At 37.5% G+C, this 5,916-nt stretch overlaps 3 non-coding genes across 3 annotated transcripts; 2 read left to right on the top strand and 1 right to left on the bottom strand.

Annotated features, from left to right (window-relative positions):
* The first annotated feature begins 2,531 nt into the window (after positions 1-2,531).
* TRNAS-GGA (transfer RNA serine (anticodon GGA)) lies at positions 2,532-2,618 on the top strand. The gene has a single exon. It is a non-coding gene; the product is annotated as a tRNA-Ser (tRNA).
* A 1,207-nt stretch (positions 2,619-3,825) lies between these two features.
* On the bottom strand, positions 3,826-3,898 carry TRNAT-UGU (transfer RNA threonine (anticodon UGU)). The gene has a single exon. It is a non-coding gene; the product is annotated as a tRNA-Thr (tRNA).
* Positions 3,899-5,275: 1,377 nt separating this feature from the next.
* TRNAF-GAA (transfer RNA phenylalanine (anticodon GAA)) lies at positions 5,276-5,348 on the top strand. Its single transcript has one exon. It is a non-coding gene; the product is annotated as a tRNA-Phe (tRNA).
* The last annotated feature ends 568 nt before the right edge of the window (positions 5,349-5,916 follow it).

Here is a 5,916-nt window from a genome sequence, read left to right as displayed (position 1 = left end):
GGTCGGGATAGGTAAACTTGGAAAAGTTTTCTTCCCTCAGAACCGTACTTGAGAGTTTCCTACCTCATACGGCTCAATCCACTATTCTTTAGTCCTCTACCAAAATTTCCAAAGAATTGGAGATGATTCATTGGGAGTTCATATTAACCAAAGGACCAAAAAAAGTCAATGACATGAGTTTCTGATTTAACTTCCAATCAATTCAATGATCAGGTTCTATCTTTTCTCCTACCCTCAAAAAGATGAAGTATATCTCTTTCTATACTTCAGATTGATTGTCCAAATCAAAGTCTTTTTGCAAGGTAACTATCTCAGTTCCGTATAGAATTTTTGGAGAGTACTCTCTGGCTGGAGTACTTCACATCTTTAGGATCTGATGCTACACCGCTGCTCAATAGCTTAGTAGATCAACTCTATTACATAAGTTGATTCCTGATTCTTGTCAATGAGCAGATTTGATCGTATCAGCCCGAACCTTCTTTCAATAATTGATCTTTATGGTGCTTCCATCATCAATTGAATTTATTATCCATGGAATATTTAGGCTCTATCTATTCATATTCGGGCTCCTATGAGAGTTTTTTTCGCTACAGCTGATAAAATACCGTTACTTGGGACGGTGCATATGTAGAAAGCCTTTTCTTTTGTCCTTACTCAGTTATTAACTAAGTTATTCTATGGTACAGATAGTCGCACGTAATGACAGATCAAGGCCGTATTATTAAGAGCTTGTGGTAAGGATGGGTTCCGTTCTAATGCTTGGAAATAATATTCCAAAGCCTTCGTATGTTCCCCATTACTTGTATGCACAAGACCTATATTATATAGTATATAACTTCGATCATAAGGATCAGTTTCCAGTCGCATAGCTTCATAATAATTTTGTAAAGCTTCCGCATATTCCCCTTCCGATTGAGCTGACATTCGTTACGGTCGTTCATTCCATTGAAATGATCTCCGCTTCAAAACCGTACATGAGATTCCCACCTCATACGGCTCCTCCTTTCTTTACAGTAGGTAATATGGGGAGTAATCCGTGGAATTGAAAAAAAAAAAAAAAAGATTCTGACCCAATATTATGAATTAACAGGGGCTAGTGTATTTCCAATGAATCTCTAGCCATCCTTCTTGCAAAGATTCTTTTCCAAATACCAAGGATCTTACTACTAGGAATGGAACCTCTAACAATTTCTTTGTTCTTAACGCCCTGTATTCTCCGGGGATTAATCACTTCAACAATCTCCGATGGTTCCATTATAAGGGTATCCGAAGTACAAACGAGATGGATGTTTGTTGTCCCAACCATTCTCACTACCCTTCAGAAAAGGGTAATGCATATGGGCTATAACGAAGCTTTTGTGTTGTCGATTTCCATACGTAGTGCTTTCTCCCCTCATGCGCGCCTATCAAATAGGTTCAACTATACAAGCAAGGCCTATTGCATAGGTGTAACCTTTCGCTCGGTACTAAAATCCTCAGGAGATGAAAGCATCTAAAGGTGCATTGACCGGGGATACACGACAGAAGGAATTGTTCTATCTCCAGAACTCACCTTCACTGAGCGTAAGTTTTATTTTACCCAATTTTTATTCCCGAATACCTTACCTTTTCTTTCCCCAAAAAAGAAGAACGGAAAAAATATCAAATCACACCATCTCTGTAATAGGTAAATGCTTCTTTCTCCCCCGGAGCCATCGGGATTATTCGCAATAATATATCTGCTACAATTGTGAAGGTCTTATCAATAAAATTGTCATTTCTCTGAGATCTAGGCATAGTCAATTACAGATTTGATAATTTCCTTCATTCCCTTACGCAAATGATTCCATGAACGAAATTTTTTTCTGGTGCACAATACCATAAAATGGATTTCCTTACAATCGTAAATATGTTCTCATTCTATCTATTCCAATCTATTCCAATCTATTCCAATCTATTCTTTAAAATTAGAATAGATAGGGAATAAATTGAATAATTGTTCATTAGTAACATGAATAATAATGGAAAAAGGCTCGTATTGAAAGAATAATAGATTGGGTAAACTCGGGAAGTCCAGTTCGATTATGATCCGAACAAAGAAAGAGTTAAACGATCGAGCATTGCATAATGAGGATGAAATGCCTACCCAGCAATTGTGTGCTTTATCCATATAGATAAAAGAATATCGGGAAAATATAGTCATCATGACACAGGATCATTGCCAAAGAATTAGTTCTTATACAATTGATAAGATGATCACTACAGATCTATATATTATCATAATATGGAATGGATCAGTTAATCTGTCTTAAATTCTTGATTAGGCGATCCGAATACGTCGGATTAACCGGGATGATTGAGGATTTCCTAAAATAAGAGGAAGTTGTAAAAAATGTCCTTTCGTCTTTCCGGGGGGGGGATTGAATCATTACCTTATTTATTATCTATTTATTTCCGAAAGATTGAACTGTTCGTACCCGAACAAAAAGAATTCGTTTCGTAAGGAAGTTGCTATTGACTCATTTTATTAATTAGAACCAAGAGATCTCATAGGAAAGATGGCCGAGCGGTTCAAGGCGTAGCATTGGAACTGCTATGTAGGCTTCTGCTTACCGAGGGTTCGAATCCCTCTCTTTCCGTATCTTCGCCCTACTATCTATTTTCTTCTCATCCATTGTTTTTCCAATCTATTGAATCCCAATAGGACTATTTCCTAATTCCAGGATCAATCTACCTCTATTTGTAATAGAGAAAATAGAACGAACATCGGTTCGTGGTATGGGAAAAGTAAAGACTATTTTAAGAAGCAATAAAAAAAAAGTATCGCGGATAACAAGTAACGTACGTAAGGATTATAAAATGTCTCCTTCGGGGAAGGGAAAAAGAAGGGAGAAGAACATAATTTCCAGATGCCCAGCAACCAACCCACCCCTCTCTTTCATTTCATTCTCGATTCAAGCTTGACGGGAATAATACTCTACGACCAGCAATTCATTAATCTTCAAATTGATCCATTTACTATCTATTATTTGATTGATGAATCCTTTATATTGTAAGGAATGAAAAGTCAAATGATTTGGCAATTTATCCCTCTGGAACAGATCTATATTCTTCTTAATGATAGCTCTCAATCTTTGTTGATCTCTTATAGTAATCACATCTTGAGGTTTGCAAGGGTAACTTGGTATATCTACCATATGGTCATTGACCCGGATATGTCCATGATTCACTAATTGTCTAGCTCCGGGAATGGTGGGAGCCATACCCAATCGAAAAAGAATATTATCCAAACGCATTTCAAGTAATTGCAATAGGACCTGACCCGTTGAGCCTTTGGCTCTTCTAGCAATACGAACATATTTCAGCAATTGTCGCTCTGTTAGTCCGTAATGAAAACGCAATTTCTGTTTTTCTTCTAGCCGGATACGATATTGAGATATTTTCCTGGAAGAAGACCGGTTCATAGAATCCTTTCTGTTTTTGGGTCTTTTACTAGTGAGACCTGGTAAAGTTTTCAGACGACGTATTATTTTTAAACGAGGTCCCCGATAACGGGACATAGAAACTCCTTATTCAATTAACAAATAGTGCTAGAAAGAAGAAAGAATAGTATAACCCGTATGAGTACTACTGGAATTCTTTTATATGGAAAACGAAGATCTTTCTCCAATTTGTTATTGATCCTAATAGCTCCAATCATTTCATTCATCCCGTTCCTAGTTGGGAGTAAATGATCATGGCATGACGGACCCGACGAACGATCGTAAGAGTATTCTCCATTCCATCTTGATCCTAACAAAACTTTGTGGATTATGGAAATGAGAGGAACGGAACGGAACGGAAAAGAGCCAGCTATCGGGATCGAACCGATGACCATCGCATTACAAGTGCGATGCTCTAACCTCTGAGCTAAGCAGGCTCGATGGAATATCACTCCCCATTTCATTGGGGTGAGATCCATAGATTCCTTTGGAATCCTAACGATTATAGCGCGAATCAGATTCAATGACGCAATCCAGATTACGATTACAACGGAACATTGTTTGAATGTAGATTCTTTCAAGGGAAAGAAAGGAGAAGTAAGGGTCAATTGATATCGATCGTTTTACTCACTCTTCCAAATCGACTAGGGGAGGATAATAACATTGCATTTCAAATGGATAAATAATATAATGATTCCCAGTCATATTCGATTGGGGTAGAGATAGAGAAGGGGAGAGAAGGGGAGTAGGGGAGTAGGGGAGGATATTTCTCCCACCCAATATTGAGCAAATATCCAATGAATAATGCTGATGGATATTACATAATAGGATTAGATCAAGGTATGATCTTGTTCTTCGAGAAGGGGATATGGCGGAATTGGTAGACGCTACGGACTTGATCGAATTGAGCCTTGGTATGGAAACCTACCAAGTGATAGCTTCCAAATCCAGGGAACCCTGGGATATTTTGAATGGGTAATCCTGAGCCAAATCCGGTTCATGAAGACAATGTTTCTTCTCCTAAGATAGGAAGGGGATAGGTGCAGAGACTCAATGGAAGCTATTCTAACGAATGAATCTCATTTGGTCCAATACTGTAGTTACTGTAGTTATAGAACGATCTATTTACACCTCAAAAATGGAGAGAGATGTTATATAACATCAGACAAAACTGGCGATCAGAACTCGTTCCAAGCATTTTATTCATAAGATAGATGCCAGATTCGAGTTGAAGTACTGATTTGACATTAAGTAATCCAATTATGAACTTATCTACTCTAGATGAATAATTTAATTATTTTTTGGAATAAATGGTTGGACGAGGATAAAGATAGAGTCCAATTCTACATGTCAATGTAAACAACAATGCAAATTGCAGTAGGAGGAAAATCCGTTGGCTTTATAGACCGTGAGGGTTCAAGTCCCTCTATCCCCACCCAGGTTCGTTCCCGAACGGACTGATCTATCTTCTCCAATTCCATTGGTTCGAATCCATTCTAATTTCTCGATTCTTTTACCTCGCTATTTTTTTTTCATGAAGAGAAGAAATTAGAACATGAATCTTTTCATCCATCTTATGACCAGTTGAGTTGATCTGTTAATAAGCTGATCATATGATCAATTGATTTTGTGATATATGATCTACATAGATTAGATCATTTTGAAATTATTCAATTGCAGTCCATTTTTATCATATTAGTGACTTCCAGATCGAAAATAATAAAGATCATTCTAAAAACTAGTAAAAATACCTTTTTACTTCTTTTTAGTTGACACAAGTTAAAACCCTGTACCAGGATGATCCACAGGGAAGAGCCGGGATAGCTCAGTTGGTAGAGCAGAGGACTGAAAATCCTCGTGCCACCAGTTCAAATCTGGTTCCTGGCAAGATGTAAATATCCATGTCTCCATATCCATCTATCTAAATCTATTCTATCTAGATGTATATCTACATACGGAGACACCCCGATCAAAATAGATAGATGGATCAATCTGTTCTCTCCCTCTTCTTTGCTCATATTGTCCCTCTCTGTCCGTTCCAATTGAATCACGATACTCTGTACATATAAAAAAGTAGGATCGAGAACTCAGAAGTCAAGATTTGACGGTGGGACTGATAATTCGGCACTAGTCGGAATCTATTCATCCTATTCCATCCGAATCGAAATGGGATAGATTATCCCAATGATAGATCTATAATTGCAGAGTTGAAGTAGATCCAAACGTTGCAGAGGGTATCTCGAAAGTAGATTCGAATTGAGGTTCATAAGATTGATGTAATAACTTTTGACCATAGTTTCTAGTATGAATACTGGATCCAATATGATGATCCCTATGATTTATAGTGAAATATTTTATTCTTTCCTTGTTGGAGTTCGGGCCTCATATATCCATCGAACTATCTTTTCTTTCACGAAGTTTCGTTATAGCATCTATAATAGCCTCTGGTTCAGGT

Source organism: Pinus tabuliformis, chromosome 9, assembly GCF_031772625.1.
Source record: "Pinus tabuliformis cultivar Carrire ecotype Pingquan chromosome 9, CPIR1, whole genome shotgun sequence".
In the NCBI taxonomy this organism is placed as follows: domain Eukaryota; kingdom Viridiplantae; phylum Streptophyta; class Pinopsida; order Pinales; family Pinaceae; genus Pinus; species Pinus tabuliformis.
This window is presented reverse-complemented; position numbering and strand designations above follow the sequence as displayed.